Source organism: Ambystoma mexicanum, chromosome 9, assembly GCF_040938575.1.
Source record: "Ambystoma mexicanum isolate Mex_15411 chromosome 9, UKY_AmexF1_1, whole genome shotgun sequence".
Lineage (NCBI taxonomy): Eukaryota > Metazoa > Chordata > Amphibia > Caudata > Ambystomatidae > Ambystoma > Ambystoma mexicanum.
Window position 1 is genome coordinate 951,378,355 of NC_090931.1, and position 23,680 is coordinate 951,402,034.

Here is a 23,680-nt window from a genome sequence, read left to right on the forward strand (position 1 = left end):
TCTGGGTCCGGGTTCCCAGAATGAGGAATTACCAAGCCATTCCGAGTTCGGAGGGCCCAGTAATTCCTCCCTCCAAGGACCCGGACCTTCCCCATTCCCATTTCAGCCCCCATAGGGCTGAATGGGAATGGGAGAGGGAGCAAACAACGGGCCGATTACGAGTTGGCCCGTTGTTTTCTCCCTTTTCCCCTCGCGGGACCCGGTAAGCATGCCTGGGACCTCGTAATGTGGCGGAACTGGTTTAACGGGTCCGCATCCTTTTGCGGCACCCGTTAACCCGTTCCGTCATCGTCGTAATGAGGCCTTAAGTAATGGAGTATATGTCAATCTCTGAAAGTTAAATAGTGTACATCCAGTCCCTCAACCAGTAGAGGTTTTGACTATCCAATAGATTCTTCTTTCAAGAATCAAAGTTTTTTTTAATTAATGTTATTCATATTGGACTTCTGTGCTTGGATGGGATATATTTTTGTTTCTTGCTAAGGAGTTGCTCATTAACCCTATTTGCTCCTTAGTCCCAACTACATGCCACAGAACACTGCCTCAGTAATGGGAAATATGGCATCTGCATGTGGGGTGCTGGTCTTGCTGTAACTCGCTATTGCCTGTGGTGCTAGCTTGCAATGTGCAATTACAGGTCTAGCGACTTTAAATGCATGGCATTCTTATTCTTGGAGTGCCAGATAAACATTTCTGGATGCTCCAGGGATGGCTGTGTTAATTTGGCCAATGTGAAACTTCATTAATAAAGTGATGTCCATCTGGAGGAGTCTTGTGAGTACTCCTTGACTGAGCAGCTATCATAAAAAATGGTTTATTTAAGAGGCTGTCTTGGTGAATTCTAAAAGGAGCTTCGCAGCCAGCAGAAGTTGGTAAATGGCATGCCATTATCTGTGCATTGCCTCAACAGGTTAAATGTCATATTCAGACGTCAGACCCACCCTCCCTTGTTCCATAAAGCGCCAAATGTTGAGACATAGTTTGCTGTTCTGGAAGGCATCAATATGAAGCACATCAAATACACCCTTGTAAACATTAGCATTATGAACGCAGAAATTGTTCTAGACCAGGTAGCAATAATGATCCGCTAACAGTCTTCAAGTCTACAGCATTTTCAGATCCATAAAGTGAAAGATTCCACTACAGGGTTAAAAATGTAACACAAACAGATGTAGATAGTCACATAATTTAGATGGAGTGTGATAGATGATTGATTGTGACTATTGGTCTATTGACATAACTACAATTTGTTTCTGTTGATGACTTATGAAAAGAACTAAATGTTTTCCAAAGTGCTCCCATTTTCCAACCAATATTAATAGCACACAGTATGCTTTCTATGTTTATTAATAACTGTACCCCTATTGACATTCCAGCATTTTACATAAGCACTTGACATAACACATTTCTGATCCCCATATCATCAGCCCCGTTGTCACTTTCTTTTATTATCAGGTAAAAGCCACATATTTGGCCTACTGTAATGGGCTAAAAAGTAACTTTCATGCCCTTGGTAGCCACTGAACCCCCTGGATATAAACCAGTGTTTTTCATATTTATACAAACATGTCCGCTGTTCAGACACAAACATAACACTTTGGACACACAGGCATTCTACTCCTCTTTTTGCACATTTTATGTTTGATCATGCTGCATATTTTATAAACCTCTAAGTTTTGATTTTCACTCACTGCTTGCTTTTTCCACTTGTTTTCAGATTCTGTAAATATAACCTTGAGAAATGACAATGTGATTGTTTATGGCGTTATGAGGTCCTGACGAAGCGCAGCACAGCATAAAACACGTGGATTCCTTTTTGAACGAATTATCTAGAATTGATTTATTATTTTTAATCACAGAATATTGACTGCTCAATAAATGAATATATTTGACGCCTCCCTTGCAGAGTCTGAGCGCTTTGTTTTCCCAAGCTTTCTTTGTGTCTATGATGTGATTGCTTTACAGGTGACCTGGTTGAGTGCAGATTTGATTTTATAAGATGGCTTTAAAATGCATCAATTTCAGAAAGAAACCATTTCCATCTACATTCTCTTAGTATAGAAGGTGAGACATACATTTCAGCAGTACTTTCTCTTTTGGGTAAGCTTGGCCGTTTGAATTTTATATATTTGTTTTACTGAAAGGGAGGGATTTGATGATGCAAGAGCTTTTGATAAACTTGTGGACACTTTTGGGGGTGTCAGAATGATTGTCGTAAGTGCATGTGAGACTTTGACTGAGTTGTCTTGGATGACTTATTACAAATTGCAAAGATATTTAAGGTGAATAAGAGTAGCTGGTAGGAGGGGTGAAAAGGTAGCACATGCTTGATGTACACACAGCTTTGAGTTGATTGTTTTCCACAGCTAGTGCAACATTCACCTATCGTCCAAACAAGTGATTGTTCATGTTTAACGGACAATCTTCTTCGACAGCTATTTTTATCGATTTGTCAAATCATTCGGTTTTTTCCGAGATCAATTGTTATTGTAATCCACTTGTATTAGCATGTTCTGTCTGCACACGATCAGGAGATCAATCAAAGCAAAGACCGAGAGGAACTTGTCATTACTCACCACATAGGAATACTAGCATACATGCACCCTCAACTTTAGACAAAAGATGATATTTGTCTGCTAGGACAATCTAAAGGATAATGACCCAGAGTTATGGGCTTGAGATACTTTGTTTACAGTGCCTACTCATTAAGAGACTTATTTCAATACATGAATTGTATGATGCAGAAATGCAAACTGTAACTGCTATCCTTTCTTGCGGGTGTATTTCAACGTATCTATGTTCACTCCAACTGGAATATAAATGAGTGTTGGGAGAAAACAGTAGGATATACATTGGACAAGATCAATTCAGTTTGCACTAGTCTGCATAAAAATGTGACGAGTACATGTCCAGCCACACATTTAGTGATATCTGATTAGAATGAATGCCTGTAGCTGCAAGGTATTTACTGCTTTAAAAAAAATCCTCCAATGTAGCATAGCACATGATGTGCTTTTACACTAAATATGACCATTCTCAAAAACCACACATTTATAGAATTTTGCATGTAGGTTTGTATGCAGGATACAGAAATACTTTCACATGCACCAGATGGAACAAAGGGATTGTGTTGAAACAGGATAAGGAAACAGTATGAAAGGAGACAAAGAAGTCCAGCATTGGCAATGCCAACAGATTGGGCCTCTGAGTAGGCATGGGAAAGACACTTGCCAGGCACTGCCGTAGCGCTGTTAACTGTCCATTGATGCAGGTGAGAAAATGGTGCGAATACCTGGGCATCTAATAGCAGTTCCTGGCAAATGCCTAATACCTATGCACAAGCCAAAACGGATGGCTTTGCCAATGCTAGTTTTTAACAGGGCCTCAGTAAAGGCCATGCATAGTGGTTAGAAATCGAGTGTCTGAAGGAAGACCAGATGAAGATAATTTTATTACACTAGTAGTGTATTTACATCTCCAATTAAGTCGTTAACACTCAAAAGACTGCTTTAAAAAGACACTGGCAGGCACTACGAGTGCAGGGTTTGATAGTTTGGCCTGAATAAAGCAAGCTCAAAGAGTTACCATAAGGTAGTGTTTTGGGCAGGCAAATAGCCAAACAACACCTATAAGCTTTGTGCTCCTCCTCATATGGCATTTCTCCCCACCTGCAATAGTTTCTGCTTATAGGTGGCACAAGTGCCACCTAATATCACATACAAAAAAAATATGGAGAAAAGATGATTAATGCAAGACAAAAGCAAGGAATCTAGAAATAACTGAGATGGCAGTAGGCAGAAAGGAAAGCGAATAGATGCAGAAGTATGTATTTTTGTATGTAAAGGACGTGAAGAAGGAGAAAGAGAGGGCAGTGGTGGAATGCAACGAGACCAGTAATAGTGTAGAACACACTAATATTCCTTTTCAAGGCTACCAACCCTCTTTCCAACAGAGTAACTCAGTTTGATGATAACTCTAGTGAACCTCTAGCTTTCTAGACCAGGTTCTGTGTCCAGGAAGGCATCACTCAGCCTTTCTTCAGATACAGTATTGGACTTATCTGTTATGCCTTGGAGCAGTTTCATTGCAATTTTTCAGATGGCAGTTCCGTTCCACATATTCCAGTTAATCTATAGTAACCTGCGTACAAGTATGTCGCAAATCACGTTTTTCTAACACAAGTGGCAGAGACTGAAAAAGATCAAATTGAAGCAAATTATCTGTCTGACAATTTCAGGCTTGCTTTAATATGCCTGTTTAGTAGATCTCTGCGATAGCAAATATGGAAACCTAACTAGTGCTCTTCAAACAACAATGTGGTTATTGTGGTTCTTTGCTTGTTCTGCTTGTTTAAGAGCTATATAGATGTTGGCTTATTTGCCTACTTTGGAACCAGCATCATGAGGTCTAAACCTGGCATCTCCATTACGGCAGAATTGTGTGATCTTGGCAAAATGGTGCCATCTTCGGTTTGCACAGGAACTGTGGAGAATGTAGCACTTAAATATTTGTTATGATATGTTGTCTAGCTCTTCTATTTAGACTCGTTAGCTTTGAAAATTATTGGACTAATATCCGGCCACATCAATTTGGTTTTTTTGTATGCATAGGTTTCCTATGTTCCCTTTGGATGTTATGGTTTTCAGTGTAATTATCTTCAGAAACACACATGTAATAAGTAATCTTAAAAGTACAATAAGCAATTTAAGATATTCTAACATGATTGATGAGACCTTTTAGATTTTTCTTTTATGCAACCAATTTTATCTTGATCAAGATTTTAAATTCTGCCTGGTGCATGGCAATGGTTAACAAAAATGTCATCCATGTTTCTTACTTTCGCCCATCAATGTCAGAAAGAACCGACAGAGCAGATATTAATGCAGCGTGGCCTACTGGGCATATGATGTTTCTTCGGAAGCATTATCCTTCGAAAAAGAGCAAAAACATGCTGATTTTGAAACTGATTCATGAAAAACAATTTAAAAAGTGCTCAAAAACATGTATGATGATCAAGGGAAAGGTGTTATCAAACACAGAGGCAGGGGGCACCGCAGGTGGGTATAGCATTCCCCTTCATAAATACAAAGTGAAGGGGAAACCTACAAACACAAAGAACCCATACTCTAGGACCCTGGCTTCAGTGTAGCAGCGTAGTTTGTGACTTACTCTACTCTCCTTTAATCACACTAGATTGGCCCCGGAACCTATTTTAGGTTTAAGGGATTGTCTCCTGGAATCAGTGGGAAGTCAGCACAGGGTCCACTTTTTATAGCTGTGTTCCTTTTGTATTTTAAACTATGTACACTTAAGGGATTTTAAAACATTTCCCAAATAATGGCTGGGACATATTTTGACTGTGAGTCATGACTCAAAAATACTTAAAATAACATAACTAAGAGAAACTTACTTAATTAACCCTTAATATACCAATCTTATATATTCTTGTAAGGTCCTAAAGAGAATAAAATCTGCCAACTTAAACGGCCTTTTTCTGATCTTTTATTTTACAATGATCTTTATTTGCCTACATTGCTTGCAAAGGTTGATGTTGCTATAAAGCTATGAAACAAAAACACGGGTAGCCTTTAAATCCCAAATATTTCCTGCAATACATCTGTTATATGTAGCTGTTAAATTATACACTTAAATAGGTCCATCAGCCATCCTTTGGATTGGGCTACCTCTAATAATTCTCAACTCCTAGTGGTGTGTATTCTAACCAGGATTATTGTGACAGACTGTGGCATGGTCATTGGAACCTTATAAAACACTCATACTCCTACGTCCCATCCCCTTTCCTACATACTTTTGGGACATTCTGTCCTTCGGGATGGGACCGGAGCACTTTGAAGCATCAGCAAACTATTTGTTGTCCTTATTTTATCTTTGTGGGGCCAGCGCACGTGGTCGTAATGCCACCTTTCTGAGCTCTTCCCCGCTCATCACCCTTCAGTCCTTTTCTCAGTGTGGTCAGGGTCGAACGCACTTGCATCATGGCTCCAGTTTCACGGTCTTCTTCACCTCCGTCTATGCTGGTGCGTCTGGGTTCGTGTCCTGTTCTTCATGCGAACGTCGTTTCACTAGGGCATATCCCCATTCTCTCTCTCTGGAGTGTTTGGGCATGGGACATTGGTGGGACTCTTGTCTCTACTGCGACTCGATCTCCGTACGGGCCCTCCAGCGTAGGTTTGTCTGGTGGGAGGAAGTGTTCCAACAGCTACCTCCTCCTCATTTACAGCAGTTCATTGATGGAAAAAGGAAGCGTCCAGTAAATTGCTTCCTTTTTTAGGGCACCCGTACCAGTGGACTTCTTTCCAGGGTCTTCTGTGTCCAGGAGGGGTCCAAGTGGCTCTTGTACAAGGGTTCTCCCTGAGGTATCTCGAAAGGGATCTAACCTGGATACCAAAGTTCCTTCTGAGGTTTCCCCTCTGGGGGCTAAAATTAAGCCCACATTTTCTGGGGTGACTTCAACCGGGGGTATTTCCGAGGTTTCCTAGTCGGGGACTAAACATTCCGAGGCCTGTCTCGAGGTTTCCTGTAAAGTGACTAAAAATTCCAGGATCACTCGAGAGGATCCCCAAATAGGGGCTATTATCAAAGCAAGCAGGACCAAGGGGTCCCATTCTGGGAGTCTGTCTACCGGGTGTTAACCTAAGCTTTCCCACAAGGAATATTGTGGTCATACTGGTCCTGCTAAGAGGGCAAGGAAGGAGGGCAAAGGCCCTAAATCTTTAAGCACCGGTCCTGCCGAGGCTCCCTCACAGAGGGCTAACACTGTTTCTGAGGCAAAAGGGTTTGAAAAACGCTTCAGGTTTTCCAGTACTGCTCTGCCGAGGTTCCCTATCAAAGGGCTAGAATTGACTCCAAAGCTCTCCTACATTTCCTCTGGTGGCAATGGCCTCACAAAAACCTGTGACGCAGATTGCTTCAGGGAATGAAAAAATGGTGGCCCAAATAACGCGGCCAGAAGTGGACATTTTTGCGAGCTCCTCCAAACCAACTTTTTCAACAACTGGGGCAGGAGGGCTTATGTTTGGGGGCGAGCAGCCTTTTGTACCAAATATGGATAGTCGAAACCCCTTTCGCTCGCCAACTGACTGGCGTGCAAGATTTCCGCTGCCACACATGGTCTCACTTCCTCCTACATCCGCTCCTCTGGTTTTTCAACCCAGCTTGGGTGGGACCATCTTGGCAACCTGCCTCAATGCAATCTTGGTGATATGCCCCCTCCAGAGTGGCCCCTATCCACTCCTCTGCCTAGACCTTCCTCAGAGGACGCGTTCTTTGGCAGATTCCAGGCCCTCATGCCTGGAATCTGCCAGACCCGAATGAAGGCTTACTTTAAGGATCTGTTCAAGGATATGTATCGTAAGCCTCTTGAGCCGCAGCTTACTCTTCATTCCTCCTTGGCAGGTTCCGGTAGTGCCTCCTGTGCTTCCAGCGGAGCCTCCTCCTACACTGCCACCATTGCCTCCGCTTTCCCTGGTTCTTCCAGTCGTGCAAATGGCTGTGCCTAAGATGTCTATGGTACCGCGTGTCACAAATCAGACTTCTGTTCCTACCAAAACAGACGAGGAGCATTCAGACCAGGATAGTGAAGACCTGCCCCACTCCATCAGAGCTTTTCATGACCCGGTTTTGGATATGATGGCGTTGCTTGATATTCCAATCCCTGAACCTCCAGCTCCACAAGAGGGAGATCTCTCAGGTGCAGTAACCCTTAAATCGCAGGAGCGCACAGGTCTTCTTCAAAAAGATGTGCTTGCCTCAAAGGTCTTATCGAAAGAGGACAGAATTCTGGATGGCATCAAGGAAAACCTTTTTCAAATTCAGGTCTTCAGCTGCGCCAGGCGAATACTGAAGTCATTCTGGTGGCAGTCAACCTCAAGCTGTAGAGAAAACTTCTCAGAATTCCAAGATTGCATCCCACGGGACAGGCTGGAAGATTTTAAGGCAGGCCTATCTGACGCCAGGGTTCTGGCTCAAGACCTGCTTAAGGCTGTGGCACATCATGTGGACACGTCCGCTCAGGGGTTTATGATCGGGATTGATATTTCCCGTCGGGCGTGACTTCATGCTATAAAGTTCTCAAAGGAAGTCCAAGACAAAGTACTCCACCTTCACTTTGAAGGGAAAGAGCTTTTCCACTCTTCCACCGTCGAGGAACTCAACAAGACAAAAGTAAGCAGATTGACGGGTATATCTTTGTCAGTCCTAGCAAAGCAGCCTCCAGCTAAAGCGGCTTATACACAAAGGTCAGGGACCCAAACAAGATCCTTTTTGAGTATTCGAGGTTTCCAGGAGTGTCGAGCGCGCCAGGCAGAGGGCTCCTCTGGTGGGCCTCGACGCAAGCAGCAGAGACAAAGTGGCTGTTTTCTTCTCTCGGTCCTCTGCCTCCTCGTCTGCGGCGGTAACTCTCGCCCCCGCAGAATCATCAAAATTATGCTTTCCATCGGTCACACAAGACTCCGGTGGGAGGACGTATATCATCTCATCTGGAGGCTTGGAAGACCATAACAGACGACCAATGGGTTTTGTCCGCCTGAGCAGGCATTCGGCTCCCCCTCCCTCACACCCCACCTTTTCACCCTCCTCTTCAGCAGACTGGGTCTCGCTCCCTCAGAGCCGAGGTACAAATACTGTTGAACCTAAAGACAGTGGAGCTTGTTTTCTTGAAGGAGCAAGTGGAGGGCTAGTACTCTTTTTACGGTGTCCAAGCACACCCAGGCTGGCCTGCGCACTATCCTAGACCTCTCCAGCTTTAACCTTTTCCTTCTCAAGAGAAATTCAAGATGATCCCGCCCTGCCAGATAAGGTCCTCTCTCCAGACGGGCGATTGGCTCAGTGTGGTAGATCTCCATGACGCTTATATGTAGATCCTAATTTGGGCCCCACATCGGAAATAACTTCGGTTTCGAAGGGAACATAACATTTCCAATTTTGGGTGCTACCGTTTGGTCTCAGCTCAGCACCACAAGTCTTTACGAAGATGGTGGCGGGCATCACTGCGTTCCTCAGGCTTGTGGCAGTCTATCCATATTTAGACGATTGTCTTCTACAGAGCCCTTGCCCCCAACAGTCCTCTTTGTGACAGCAACCAACAAGAAACTGACAATCTGTGCCTCCAGGGATGGCCTAGGAACATCTTCATTGGCCGCTGCGCTCGATATTCCATGCCTTCCCTTCTCTGTAGTTTATTCTCTGATCGTTCTGGAAGCTCAGGAGAGCCTCCAGCTACACTCTCCTGTTCATAGCTTCTTGGTGGCCAACCAGGTTCTGGTTCTCGGTGCTTCAGCACCTGTCAACATGTGACCCAATCAGGTTACTGCAGATCCCCAGTCTCCTGCATCAGATCAATCACCAGGTGTGGCACCCCTCCCCACAATCCTTCATTTTGGAGTCCTGATGCCTGAGTTCAAGTCCTTACCACAGTTTAGCCTTCCAGAGGATAATATGCACATAATCCAGGTGGCACGTAAGCCTTCCACAAGAGCGCAGTACAAAAGTAAATGGCTTTGTTTTTGTCATTGGTATCTTGCTAAAAATCTGGATCCTCGACATGCTTCTATTGACGTCCTGTCATTCATATCGAACCTTGCGTACTCTGGTATCCACGTCTTATCGGGCAGAACTTATCTGTCAGCCATTGCAGCTTATTTTTCAACAGATAATTGCTCTTTTTCCCTAACAAATCAAGTAATAATGAAGCATTTCACTTGTCTCTTTAACCTCTTTCTGTATATGAGGCCTCTCCAAAAATGGGATCTAAACGTGGTCCTTACCACGTAAGCTTACCACAAGCTACCACGTAGCTTGTGTCACAAGCTATTCAAACCACTGGCCACTATGTAGCCAAGGTTCTCTCCTGGAAGGTGGCCTTCTTAGTTGCAGTTACATCTGCTAGAAGAATAAGGGATCTTCACGCTCTCTGACGAACACCCATTCTTGACCTTTCACAAGGAGAAGGTTGTGCTCCTCACTCATCCTTCTTTCCTTCAAAAAATTGTCTTGGAGTTCCACATAAACCAGTCTGTCTCCCTCCCGGGTTTTCTTTCTGAATACGGCTTCGAATGCGTAGAGGGTGCTCCATAACCTGGATGTCAGAAGAGCTCTGACGTTTTATCCTCAAAGAACAAGCGATTTCAGAAGCTCCCCACAATTCATTTACTTTCAGGGACCCAAAAGATAAAACGGCCTCAAAAGCTTCCATTTCACAATGGATTGCTTTATTAATCTCAGACGTTTCTACAGTTCAAGGCCTTCAGGACCCAAAGGGCATTCATGCACATTTGCTCCAAGGCAAAGCAGTTGCTGTTGCGTTCCAGAAATATGTCCCTTGGGAGTTCATAGAAGAGGCTGCTACGTGGGCTTCTTCCTCAGCTTTTTGTAGACACTATTGTCTTGACCTGAGCTCCTGGGCTGATGCCCAGTTTGGCCAGGCAGTTCCTAAAAACCTGTTCCAGTAAGGGACATTTCCATCCTCCCGTTTCTTTGGTTAGTGCTTGGGAATCTCACAAAAGTATGGAGGAAAGGGGCCGGGACGTAGGAGTATAACAGTTATTCACCATAGTGACTACCTTACTCCTAGTCCATAGTCCCCTTTCCTCCATACGCCTGATCGCCTTCCCCTCTAAAAAGTTTCCTCTATTTGCTAATGGTACTTCGACTTTGGCAATAGAAAAGGTTTGAAGGATGATGCGTGGGGAAGAGCTCAGGAAAGCGGGGTTACAGCCACGTGTGGCGGCCCTGTGTAAGAATAAAAGAAGGGCAAAAGGTTGTTTTCTGATGCTTCAAGGTGCTCCTGTCCTCTCCCGAAGGACAGAATGTCCCAAAGGTATGGATGAAAGAGGACTATGGACTAGGAGTGAGGTAGTCACTACAGTGAGTAACTAACTTTTTCATTTAACCGTACCGGGTACTTCTGTTATCTTTGGCTGCCAATGGTAGCGTTGCTGTTGATGAATAGCATGCCATTTTCCTTGTATACATTTGGGCTAGGTGGTAATGTGTGTACTCTGCACTAATTGAAGCAACTGTTTGATTTGTCTTTGTTTGCGTACCTTGTGTATCACCACTCCTGTTCCTCTATTGGGAAAAATCATTGTATGATATGCTTACCGAAAAGAATTTCAACAGATGAAATATTACTGAAAAAAAAGAAAATATTGTTTTTTTTCTTTTCTTTTCTTTTTAAAATTGGTGCCCCCCCAAATCTCCGTTTCTCCACGATTCTAACCCCACCCCGGACCATCCCCCACACCTGTTATCCCTTTAACCCCACCCCCTATATATTTACTTTTCTGTATTTTGTTCAGTAATTTTTCCTTAGTTGTTTTCAATTCGGTAACATCACTGGATACCCTCCCAGCTGCTTTAACCTCCTGCCGATGGTGGGCATGCAATTAAGTAAGCGTTCTTTTAAAAATGTTATTAAAGCAATAAAGGCCACGTGACCTCTATCTAAGTTGGAGTCTCTGCCCTTTCCCATTTCAGAAATCGGTGAGCATAGCAAACATTTTATACTAGTCGGATGGCACATTGATTATTTCATTTTTGCGAGTCTCAAACTCAATTTATAAAACACATGGCCTTCAGTAAATATCACAACAGCAGTGTATTCAATATCTTTGAAAAATTATTTAATGTGTATTGTGATGCATAACAATCTGCACCACAAAGCTTCACTAAGTGAGATTCAAGTAACAATGATGGTCTGTTCTTATCTTTCCATTGATACAACGTGAGGCAAGGAAAGTAAAGGGATTGTCAAGAAAAGCACATATGTATCTTAAAATGACTTGAAAATAATGAATGTTGATCTATTTCTAAAATGCAAATATCCAGTTATTCAGTCGGCACTCAATACCTGTGGTTTGTTGGTTCTTCAGCTCTCCAGATTCTTGCCAAAATCGAGGCACAAGAAGTCAAAGCGATTTGCTTAAAATCACACATCATGGTCAAGTGAAGAAACTGGGAGTAGAACCTGCGTTACTGTCCTTCACGTTTAGCAACCTAGCTGTTTTGTACAATGAGTGCATTTGTGCTAATGTTAAGATTCTATGCAGACAAGACACCACTGTCGGTGCTTCTTAAGGCAATCTGCCAGAGAATCAAGTCTGTATTCAAGTGCATTCATTCAGAAATTCCTTTTTTTCTAAGTGCTGTCAAAACGATTAACACATATTCAGTATAAAATGCATTTGAAAATTGATCACTTGTGTGGGCTAACTTCTATAGCTCTCTTTTTGGATATATGTTCTTATTTTATTAGTGTTGAGATGAGCAAAAGGACTGTGTGAGGAGTCAGGAATGAAACTCGGACACAAGGTGTTCATAGTTTTGGTCAAAGACTTTTAATAAAGGGGGCTAGGAAAATGTCTCTGCCCCTGCGCTAGAGGAGGTAATCTACCTTAAACCAAAACTAAAGATCTGTCAGTGGTCCGAGTGTCCAAAACAAAACGGCCTGTGGCCAAAGTTCTATTCCGACCCTCAAATTCTAACAAAGCAATTCTAAAGTGGAAAGGGAAAATGTCTTTGGCCTTGAGTGATGTATAAATGTTCAAAAGGAAAATGCGTAACTCCACAAAAAAAGCTCGAAAGGATAGAGTTCCTTGCTCCAGCGGGTGATTCCTTTGCCCTGGATTTCTCTTTACTCTGGTTTCCATTCAGGATTATCAGTCTCCAGAGTATCAACACGACTGGTGCACAAAACAACTTGACTCTTGGAGTTTGCCCTGTTAGTATACCTGGTGTACTCTCCTGCCAGGTTTCTTTTCTCCTTTGTTATATTTCCTCTACCTTTTCCTGATGTGCTCTGATGAGGATTTCTTGAGTCAATTTAGTTTTACACTTTGTTCACCTTAATGCCTGATGTGCCTTCCTGTCAGGGCTTTCTCATAAAGACACGCTCACAGTTGTTATCCATCGGGTATAATCTTCGGCAAGGCTTTTGTTACATATGCACTTTCTTGCACCTTCAATCAAATTGCCTGGTATACTCTCTTGCCAGGGCTTTCTTATGTTAGTTTAGTTTAGTTTATTATTTGTATAGCGCCGCCTGGCCCTAGGGCATCCGGGCGCTTGCGATGAATACAGCAAGAATAATGAATACAACAAGAATAATGCAGCAGACATGTACAAATCGATTACATATTTACAAATTTACAGTCTTGGTGCATGCTAGTGCGGTAGGGCTAGGCAGTTTCTTTGGATAGAAGCCAAGTTTTGGTGTTGTGTCTAAATCTGTGAAAGGACGGTTCTGATCTCAGCTCGAGTGGAAGTGAGTTCCAAAGTTTGGAGGCAAGCACGGGGAAGCTGGAGCCACCTGCTTTTTGGAGCTTAAATCTTGGGATATTTAAGCAGTGTGTTTGAGCTGACCTGGTAGGGCGCGCTGGGGTGTGGTGCTTGAGGTTGTCGGATAGGTATCTGGGTGCTTGGTTAGCTAGGCATTTGTGTGTGAGTGAGATGGTTTTGTATTCAATTCTTTGTGGTATGGATAGCCAATGGCAGGTGCGTCTGGCGTCCGAGATGTGTTCTTGTTTGGGTATGTTCAGGGCTGCTCGCAAGGCGTTGTTTTGTATGACTTGTAGTTTGTTGATGTTTTTCTGACTGGTACCCAAGTATAGCGCATTGCAGTAGTCAACTTTGGAAAGGACTAGCGCTCTGGCTAAGGTGATGCAGTTGGATGGTGAGAGGTAAGGTCTGCTGGCGTTGATAAGTTTACAAGTGTAAGCAGTGGCTGATGAGATGGAATTGATCTGTCTTGTCAGTGTGAGGGAGGAGTCGAGGTAGATTCCTAGGGTTTTGACGCTAGGGTATGTGTACGCTTGCAGAATCCCAATGCTGATAGTCCCTTATATTAGCTTTTTCTGGTATCATATCTGACTGGTAAACTATTCTGCCGGGACTTCTTTCACATGTGTATTGCATATACTCACACAGTTGTAAGTCTCTTGTTCTGATTACCTTTGCCCTTTTATAACAATGTGCGCTTGCACATATTCTTTCTAGTGCTGTTTTGTTCATTAACAGAGTTTGGCATGTGTGCCAATATGTCATGGTGTCCCTGCTTCCCTTCCGTGGACCCGCCGGTTCTTCCTAGCGTATTTTGTCTCTCCCGCGGTAAGCTGGCAGCAAGCATTTAGCGCCCTTCTCGCTGCTTCTGTTTCCCAGCTTCTCTGCTCTTTGCAGTTCCTGCTGTGCTCTCTGGCATCTTCCCAAGCTCAAGTAAGGTGGAAGCGACCTCCTAACACCCACACATACTCAGAAGCCTTCCCTTTGCTTCTGCCATCCCTGCAGTGTGTTCTTTCTCACAGTACACTTCCCTTCTCCTTCTTCATGAGCCGGTTGGTTCCATGGAACACCTTCTGGTCTCTCGGTCGCTTCCTAGAGATGCAGTCTTCTTCCGCCAGCATCCCTGCTTGGTCGCCTGCTTCAGCTGTTTAAATTTCCCTGCTGTAGGATAGCGCTCTGACAACCAGAGCGGATTGTGCTCTTGGGCTTGGGAGATCTGTATTACTTGATCCCTCTTCCTCGTCCTAGTATTTTCGTGCTTAGGAGAATGGAAGTCTGTTCTTGGCGAATTGCATATGAAGTTTGGAAAATGTTCTTAGTGGTTTTCAAAGGGAATTCAGTTTTTTTGATGGTTTGTATACAGATCTGGTGAAAAGGTTTTCAACACTCTTCCTAGCTAGATGATGGGAGGTGTAACAATACGCCATTAGGTATGGGTGGGATATCCTCAGAAGAAAAAGGGGGATACTATGTCTCATTCAATGATGCCATGACACTTCCCTGAGGTTGTCACCCCCATGTGATCCTCCCTCATATAGTCAGCCCCAGGATCAGGTAGCGGCTGCTGGCCACATGCGGGAAGGTCACCACCGAGTAAGAAGCGATGACCCCATTTGGATTCATCACAACTGATTCATAGAAAAGATTTGATGGATACATATAACCCAGCTATGTAGAAAGTTGGGCAAGGAACCGTTGACACCCCTTATTGTTCTAGCTGGAGTCATCTTCCTCATCCTAGAGTATTTAATTAGGGGCAAGCCGAAAACAAAATTTCAATGGGCCAGGAATAGAGAGGTGAACATTTGAAAGACTATGCCAAATTGCAGTAATGGCTTAGGCTGTGATTCTGTATGGTAAAAACCAAGATGATGGAGCAACCATTTGAAATCAACGAAAAGGGTATTGATCAATTTTCATTGGATGCTGTTGCAAAAGAAGGAATTGTATTTCTTTGCAGTGCAAAAAGCCGGAACATGGAGAGGTTAGTACATAGTGCAAACTTGCATATGCTGCTTCTTTGACAGATAAGATATAAAGGAGATTGACCACCACTTGGGGTAGGAGGCAATTTTAGCTAAAGAAATTCTAATGTTTTCTAGGTGACTGAAAATGTTCGTTCCTACGGTTTTATGGCTTGCTAACACTCTGGTTGCCCACTTTTGGAGGTAGTTGTTGGTGCCCTCAGGTTTCTTTGACCTCTTGGGATGGTGAACCGTTTGCCCTGCTAATAGCCCTTGAACTGCCTACACAGTGTGAACCAGAGGATCTTGCAGGATCACTAAGAAATCACTTAAGTCCTGTCTCAAGGGTCTGAAGAACATTTGTACAGGACAGGCATCTTATGCATGTTCTGCCTTCATCCTTTCCGTAGTGCTGAAGTCTTCAAGATATGTGCTTCATTCACTGCCAAAACCCTCAGATGAGCACAACCCACCCCCACTATTCTGCCAGAGCGCCCAAAGACCATGCAAATGGTGGCAGAGTGGTATAAATCATATAACCTACTTATCCCATCGGTTGGCATAACCGTCTCACTGCCTTTAAATGATGCATGTCCGTTTTCAAGTTAAATAGACATCCCAATAGTAAAAGGGGCTAATTATTGTCCCTATTCAGTCAAATTAATTTCTTTCACCTTGGCTGTTTTATAGAATCGCTTTCTGGAGACACTACATACAATGGCAAGTTCTGAGCCTCCTTACCCCAGCTGCCCTCTGCTACAGTCCCCCCATTTATCTGGCGGTGGTGGGGAGTGGTAGAGACTTAGTCCTGACCCAGGTCCGACTCGTTAGATGCCTTCCCAGTTACCTGGACACATTGCCTGCTCCCATCACCACAAGGCTATATCAGGTCAACAGTCTGCTGCCATAGAGGAAGGTGCTGACTAGCAAGTTGGTGGCCAAAGTCATGTTATGGGTGCTGCTTGTCCATGAAATTGCTGAAGTAGTCCCAGCCACCTCCAGTGGCGGCTGGTGTTTATTTTTATTTTTTTATTTGAGGCAGCACACTTATTTCCCATATGTGCAGGACCATAGCAAGGGAGCCCCAACCAAAGCCTGCATTTTTAAAAAGGTCTTAAAATGGTGCATTTTAGAAATGGAATAAAGTGTTACCATTAGAAAGCCCTCAAAACTTGGTTGCCCCCTGCCAGACTAGGCAGTGCCTGTTTCTCCGCTTGCCCCACCTTCTGTAACTCCCTCCTTCTCGAACTCCATCTCATAGAGGATCGCCTGGCCTTTAGGAAAGCCCTCAAAACCTGCTGTTCCTTCCCGCTTCCTGACCCCCGCCCCTCTGTTTCCCCACGCCCACTCCCCTTCCACTCGCACACTAGATTCCTCCAGCAGTCACCCCTTCCACGCGCACTCCCTCCCTCGCGTCCCTCTCAGGTACCTGCCTCTTCTCCCCTCCTTCCTCTTTGCTCTGTCACCTAAAACCGTGTCTGGGGCACCGCCAACCCAAACAGAGGACTCGAGAAGGTATTCCAGTAACTTGCACATGTTAAGAATCCTGACACTGGGCCGGGTATTACACCCATGTAGGCCCAAAGTGTTGGCGTAGCATCGCACTGAGAAAACTTCAGGAAATTTGATCTTCCGGGAGGATGACAGTCTGGCACATCGGATCCCTCTTTCGTAGTCTGCACTGTATGTAACTCTAAAGTACATACGACTGGGCCACACTGCGGTAAGAAAACGTGAAAGGGGGTCAGGTGGTTTACACTAGAAGGAACTATGGATTGCAATTTATCACTTTAAGACCTTCTCAGACAGTGAATATTATGTATTAATTTAGCACTATCGTCTGTAATATGTAGTGCTGCTCTTCTTATATAGATTGAATCCAGGATGTAGACATTTTTGTTTGTAGAGCTAACCCATTTTCTCCCACCCACACTGCAGCTTTGTAACTTAACGGAAGGCACAGGCTCATTCCACACACCCGGCCCTCGCATATAAAGCAAACACTACTGCACAACACCTCTGCCATAAGAATGAAGCTACCTTTAACGACAATCATTCGAACTGTAGCTTCTCACATTCTCTATCTCCTTAAACGCAATCCACCCCTGTTTAATTCATAACTTATATCTGATGCGCCCGTCCACACTCCTTTCAGACACGAGTGACTAGCAGAGTCTTGGCCACCCTCACATAACTTTAATGGCTGAAATGCACACCTGCATAATAGCACCTCCCAATTCTCACACATTTTTGACTCCGGTCCCTCTGAGGGCATTCATCCAACAGTGTGTTGGAACCGTAATTATGGTGACAGGTGCTGTAAAAATGGCACGATGTATGGATGAATGAATTAATGAAATCTTGGGAGAACTGAAAAGCTCACCGCAACGTGGGATAAACTGTGCGCCTTGAATGTTATGTAATGAAAGTCCCAAAGTGCCTGTCTCGTGAATTGAGCTATGCTGGTGCTGAGTGATTGATTGAATACAGCCATAAAGTGCACCCATAAACCTGGTTGTCTCTGGGCACTGGTCATCACTGGAAATAGACTCCTCCTATCAAAGAAAGCCTCACGGGGAGAGACGGGTATGACAATTAAGTGCTGGATAGATATCTGAGAGGTAAAAACAGTAGACACCTGGTGCCAAACCATTTTAACATTTTTAAGCCAAACAGCCAATTTTGAAATGGATTCTTGATGCCACACTGAGAAGTTCAGCAACAGTTTTGTCTGGCACGGCCACATACAAATGGGCAGCAGTTTTCTGGACTTGTTAGTGCACTAACATCATCCATTCTTGGGTTATTGGCAGCACGAATAATCAAGGCTCTGTGTTAAGTCAAGCATTGAAATAGTATTACTAAGCCCTTTAAGCTGGGAGAAACGCCAACCAATCTAATGTCTAATAGAATTGTTCATTGTTTTTTTTTTTTACTTTTTATTTAAAAATTTTATATACAAAACCATAAAATCACAGGATACACCAGAAGACAATTATTCCAAATTCATGAAAACAGTATACGAAACAACTATATACATTACAAGATGAACCCCCAATCAAATTCCAACAACTCATATTCACCCCCTTTAAACCCCTATATACACAAGTACAACACCAAGTCTAACATAGCTGAAGAAATGTACCCCAGATCCTCTCAAATAAACTAATTTTCCCTTCTCTTCTGTAAAGTGACTTTTCCATAGCTGCCAAATCTTCCATCTCAATCATCCACGTCTCAACATTCAGAGTCAAAATAGTCTTCCAGTTTCGCAAAACAATCTTCTTACCAATCATCGCCCCACGGAACAACCACTTCTTCTGACTCAAAGTAAGTTCCTCCAGAGACTCATCATCCCCCAAAATCATCATTTTGAAGTCCAAGGCAGGTAAATTCTCAATCACCTCACCAGATACTCGACCAACCTCATTCCAGAACAACCTTACCAACCTACAGTCCCACAACATATGCTCTAACGTACCTTCCGAATGAATACACCTCCAACAATCCGAACTCTCCGACATCCCCCTACCCACCATTCTCTCCGGCGTCCAAAAAACCTGATTAAGTATCTTTGTGTCTCGACCTCTCCTTAAGCCCCAAAGAACACAACTTAACATTTTCACACATCCGGTGCCACAAATCCTCAGAAATACCCAAGCCTATCCTCCTACCTCACTCCTCGCTTAACAAGTCATTACCACTGTAATGCGACACAATCTCCTTATACACTCGACTTGCCAGTCCACCTTCCTTCCCAATTGGCTTCCTAGTAAACAAACTCAGATCAATTCTCCTTTCAAAATCCACAACCCCAATCGCCTTTTTTAGCTTCACATAATCAGAGATCCTAAAATTATCAATGTCAAAGCGCCGTTGCAATTCCCTTTCCGTCATCCAACCACTGTCTTAAACAAATCAGCCACCCACTGCACTCCACCCAAAAACCAATCCACCCAAAAAACCACATTACCATTAATCCTAATAGCAGGATTAAGCCACAACGATGCACCAGGGTCTCTAAATGCGTCCACCTTCAAGCATTCGCAAATACTTTTCCATGAACATCTCAAATTCTCAACCAGCGGATCTTTTCCACGATTCTTTCTTGAAACCGAAGTCAAGACCGCACATGGAGTCAGTTGTCCAACAAAACTAGTCTCAGCCTCGACCCATACATCTCGTTGCTCATCCACAAAATGTACCAAAAAATCCGACATGAAGGCCAAGTGGTATGCCCTGAAATTAGGAACCCCTAAACCACGCTCATTCAAAGTCAGCAATTTCCACAACTTTAATTTTGGTGGCTTCTTATCCCACAAAAATTCTTGAATCATCCTATCCAAATCCTTCCAGAACGAAGATGCTAACACCAAAAGAAGCATACTCATAACATAATTAATTTTTGGGGCCGAGACCATCTTTAGGGCATTCACCTTGCCCCAAAGCGAGAGATTCAACAAACTCCATCTATCCAGCTCAACCCTCAACCCACTACACACAGATTTAGTATTTTCCAAGATCAAATCTCTAATCACAGGAGACAACCACACCCCCAAATACAGCATCCTATCAGGACACCACCGAAATTCCAGGTCCACCATAAATCTCCTATCCACAAGATGTGTCAAGGGCATAACCTCCGATTTGGTCCAGTTAATCTTAAATCCTGAGCATAGCTGAAAATTAGCCATCAACCTCATAAGCGCCAGAACAGACCTTTCCAGATCAACCAGAGCCAACAACATATCATCCGAAAACATCCAAATCTTTTGTTTCAATCCCCAACTCGTAAGCCCCACCACCTCGTCCGCCTCCCTAATAGCCTCATCCAATGGTTCCATGGCAATCACAAATAATAGCGGTGACAAAGGACACCCTTGTCTAGTCCCCCCTCTCCAGCACGAACTTCCCAGATCGCAAACCATTAGTGATAACCTCAGCAGTCAGTGCAGCGTATAGCAGCCTAATCCAAGAAACACATTTCTCACCAAAGCCCATTCTGGACAAAACAGAAAAGAGAAAATCACAATTTATTCTGTCGAAGGCTTTCTCAGCATCCAGCGACAACATAGCACAATCTCCATTGTAAATGTTAGATTATTCACCATTGGTTTGGGGGGAAGGTTCGCTCACAGCAATGGAGGGATAGTGCACTGGGGAGAGCTTTTCCATAGAAAGGCACCGAAAAGGATGATTTTGGTTTTGGAGTTCAGTGAGAAGGACTGGCCCATCCAATCCTGTATGCCCAGGAATCCCATTTGTAAACCTGAGAGTTTGCCCTCGTCCCCATTAACAACCATCTATGTTGGTTTGTTATTGGCATGCATTGCAATGCTCACTGCACATAGCTCCAGCAGCGTGACCAGGGGCACCAAATTGATATTGAAAATTACAGATAACAGTAGGGAATTGCGAGGGACAGCACCTGTAACCTGCACTGTGTTGAAGAAACAAGCTCAAATTTGGTCTCTGTGTTGAACCAGATAAAGAAGAAAGCCACGGTAAGGGTGTTTGCAACTGATATTGTAGTCTCTTAACGAGATACCACATCATGCTGTGGGCTATTGAGGGCCATTTGGATTATGGTATAAGAGTCCAGATAGTTTTCCCTGCATGGATGACATATGGTGTGGTAGGTCACAATGCATACCTAATGGTTTACAGATAGGCGATAGGAGGCACAGGCAACACCAGACCCTAAGCACTACCTCGTTCTAGCGGATGCAAAAAGTAAATTTGCAACACAAAAAAAGACTCCCCATAGCAACAACAGTCGGGACCATTGGAAGATTTAGTTTCCGATACTGTTGACGGACATGGATAAAATGCTCTTTGGCCAGTGTCTTTCCTAGGTATAGACACAGCAATGGGACATGATGTGGGAGAGAAATAAACTCACAGCTTTAATTGAATATGATTGTATAATTTCCATATGACTTGCGGCAGGGTCCGTAATTACGTCTTCCACGTCAATTCATATGAGTGTTTTGGTGTCGGTTGGGTGAGGCTTGAAGGTGGAATTGGTAACAAGCTTGATGAGGCATGATGTGACTGGGAAAGCACCTAGGAATGCACACCAGCATGGATTTAACAATGGGCAAGAGCAATGGAATGTCTAGGGTAATTATTATGGGAAACTGGAATATTATCGGAATAGATGCATAGTTCTGTGGGTTTGTACAGACTCATGTTGGATACAGATAGTTTAAAAATAGTGGATTTACAGATGCACTCGAGTGCTTGTTTTGGAATGTAAAAGGACTGAATAACTGGACTAGACAGCAGAAGGTATTTTCACATACTGACAGAGTTTGGGTCAGGGTGGTAATACTGCAGGAATCGCATCTAATTCTGTCTTTGTGGAAAACTCACTACCAGACGTGCCCCACAGAAGTGATATGCTTCTACTATAACTTGAGGGGAGAACATCATCCTAATCCACAAGACAGTGGGGCTACGTTTTTAAATCCCTGTAAACTTTACTGAAGGGCCACCTACATTTGCACTCGCATGCAAACGGATTCCCATCCATGCAATTTCTTTCATTTGCCCTGCAAAGTGCAAAACCAAAATGTGAATGCAGGTGTAAATCGCCTTTACTCCTCTGGTTCTGGACTTTGCAGTACAAATGGAGTAAATTATGCCTGCCATTTACGTATTGACAGGGAGCATTTACAATGTACTCCTATGGAATCTGCCTTTTTACTGGTGTCAAAAACTAGCAGATTTGATTGGAAAACACAGCATTTGTGACAGGATGAACATGCCATGCTGAGCTAAATGATGTTGCATTTCTATGGTGGAGACGATTGTGCGGTGGAAATGGTTATTCTTTTTTGTGCCCCATACAAATGAAGAAAAATGTGGAGAGGAGGAAAATCCATATGGAAAATGTTTACTCAGGGACTGGCACGACTGATGCCTGCTAAAATGGCTGCTTGCCCTCCGAATTCTGTGTTAACTGTTCCTTACCCTGATCCATAGCGATAGCTTGGAGTAGAAATAGAGCTTGAAGTTTGAGAAGTCATCTGTTATCCCCTTGAGCACCTTAAAGAATAGAAGTTGAGGCTCATAACGACGCAGAAAGGATGACTCAAAACAAGCCCGCTCAGAGTGGAAAGGATTGATGATGTAGCTGACCATCTAACACTCACAGGGACACTAGCTTTGAAAGGCAATGGTGAAGTGGTCAGAGTCCCTGATTGAGCTCAGTGGATAAGCGGTGCGATTGCTGATGAGCATCACGGTAGTACGTTCAGAGTGGCACCCTTGGGATTGAAGGAGGAGTGCAAACTAAGGCAGAGCACTTGGAGGGAAGGAAATCACTTCACCCCTAACAATAGCTAACCGTGGATCAGGGTAGAGGTTGTCACATAAGCAGAGAGCAGCTCTGTGCCTCTTTGTTCTGGGTGAGGTTGTTCCCATGCTACAGCAGAGGTGCCTCGTAGATGGGCGGTCTGAGAAGGGGCGATGAGGGAGCAGAGCAGTAGGAGAACTGTACCTGAACAAGGAACGAACACCACCGTGCTGGTAACACAGATGCCTCTGTGGAAGCGTACAGTCGGTGACTGCCCTTCTCACGGAGCTGCTGAGTTGTTCTGCTATGTGCAGGGACTGTCCTCGTTGGGCTTGAATGGTTCCCAGATGAGTAGAAGGAGTGGGGTTTGAAGAAAAATACCTTGCTTCGTATTTGGGTCATGCCACACAGCAAGTTCAACAATATGAGCACAAATAAAAGTGTGACCGGTGTCCATGGAGGTGGTTCATCTGGGGATTGGATCAGGCCTCTGTCCAGGGCTCAGGGAAAAATTAAGAGTAACATATCAGATGCAATCCAGGCTACTACAAGTGTCATTAATGCAAGCATCACCAAGATTCGGAAAGAGCTGGTTGGTATATAGGTCAGTATGGGAGATAATGAGAAAGCAATCCAAGATCTACAATGAGTTTGTGGGCATGTTAGATGGCATTAGAATGGTCGTTGGATAAAATTGAAGATAATGGAAAAATGCTTGGGCATGAAAACCTACGGGTGAAAGGCTTGATCGAAGGAGTTGAAGGAAATTACTTGGAAAGATGGATTCAATAACTCTCATCACATATTGACCTGCAAGCACATAAGGAGGGTTTTGTGCTGGACAACAGCCATGAAGTTGGACCACTGCGCAGGAAAAAGAATCCGGCATAAAGAAACATTTTAATGAAGTTCCACTCATTCAACACAACAAAGAAGATGCATAAGAAAACCTGTGTCAAGAATGAGATTTCCTTTTGCTGCTATTCTGTATGTAGCTTTCAAGACCTGACTCCGGTCATTATCCAGAAAAGATTTAACATTCTGCAAAATGAAGGCCAAGTAAAGAAGTGAATGAGTTAAATGGAGATGGACTTTTTGCTTTTGGCCTAGTCTTCACATG

At 43.7% G+C, this 23,680-nt stretch overlaps 1 protein-coding gene across 2 annotated transcripts in view; it reads left to right on the top strand.

Moving 5' to 3' along the window:
• The window catches only part of ATF2 (activating transcription factor 2), a 1,079,253-nt gene that overhangs the window by 196,026 nt on the left and 859,547 nt on the right, over positions 1-23,680 (top strand). Inside the window, exon 1 of one of the 2 annotated variants that reach the window (XM_069616142.1) lies at positions 1,983-2,064. The exons of the other annotated variant lie outside the window; for it this stretch is intronic. The gene's annotated coding sequence lies outside the window, so the exon portion shown is untranslated. Of the gene's footprint in view, positions 1-1,982; positions 2,065-23,680 lie in introns of those variants that run through there. 2 annotated transcript variants of the gene reach the window in all.